The sequence below is a fragment of the Manihot esculenta genome, chromosome 17 (genome assembly GCF_001659605.2).
Source record: "Manihot esculenta cultivar AM560-2 chromosome 17, M.esculenta_v8, whole genome shotgun sequence".
Lineage (NCBI taxonomy): Eukaryota > Viridiplantae > Streptophyta > Magnoliopsida > Malpighiales > Euphorbiaceae > Manihot > Manihot esculenta.
The window spans coordinates 24,074,792-24,075,461 of record NC_035177.2 but is presented as its reverse complement, the minus strand read 5'-3'; the positions used below and the strand labels follow the sequence as shown (position 1 = coordinate 24,075,461).

Genomic DNA, 670 nt, shown 5'->3' with positions numbered 1-670 from the left:
ATGAGACGAAAGTAATATTTGATAAGTTGTATTTTTCAAATAAATACAATTAATTTGACTAAAAAGAACAGAAATTTCATCATATATGTTGTTTGGCATTATTTTAATTTCCAAGTGCATGTATGGAAATAGTAGTGACCAAAGATTAGAATTTCCGTATTTTTGTTTTTGTTTATGGAAAAAACACCTAAACATAATTAAGATTCAATGAACCAAAAAAATATTTTAGTTTTTATTTTTTGTTATTTTCAATTTTGTTATTTTTCTTTTGCCTCTCTTATACATTTTCTAATGATAGAATTATTTATAATTGAAAATTAAGACTTATTAATAAATTAACATAAAAAAGTAAATTTAAAACTTTTATGTATAAATTCGCCTTTTCATTCATACTTTCATATATCAATATATATATATATATACAGAAACATAAACAACTTGAGAGGCTGCGCATCAACCAAATTAATAAGCGTTGGTATATAAAACTGCAAGCCCAATTTGATTGTGTATGGCTTCAGAGGCCAATGGGCCACAACACCAGGGCAAGAGAAAGCCCCATAAAGTATATTTAAAATAAAAACAAATAAATTAAATTCATGTTGCTGCCCAGGATCGAACTGGGGACCTTCAGTGTGTAAGACTGACGTGATAACCACTACACCACAGCAAC

The 670-nt window shown here is 27.6% G+C and overlaps 1 non-coding gene across 1 annotated transcript; it reads right to left on the bottom strand.

Annotated features, from left to right (window-relative positions):
* Positions 1-597: 597 nt before the first annotated feature.
* On the bottom strand, positions 598-670 carry TRNAV-UAC. The gene has a single exon. It is a non-coding gene; the product is annotated as a tRNA-Val (tRNA).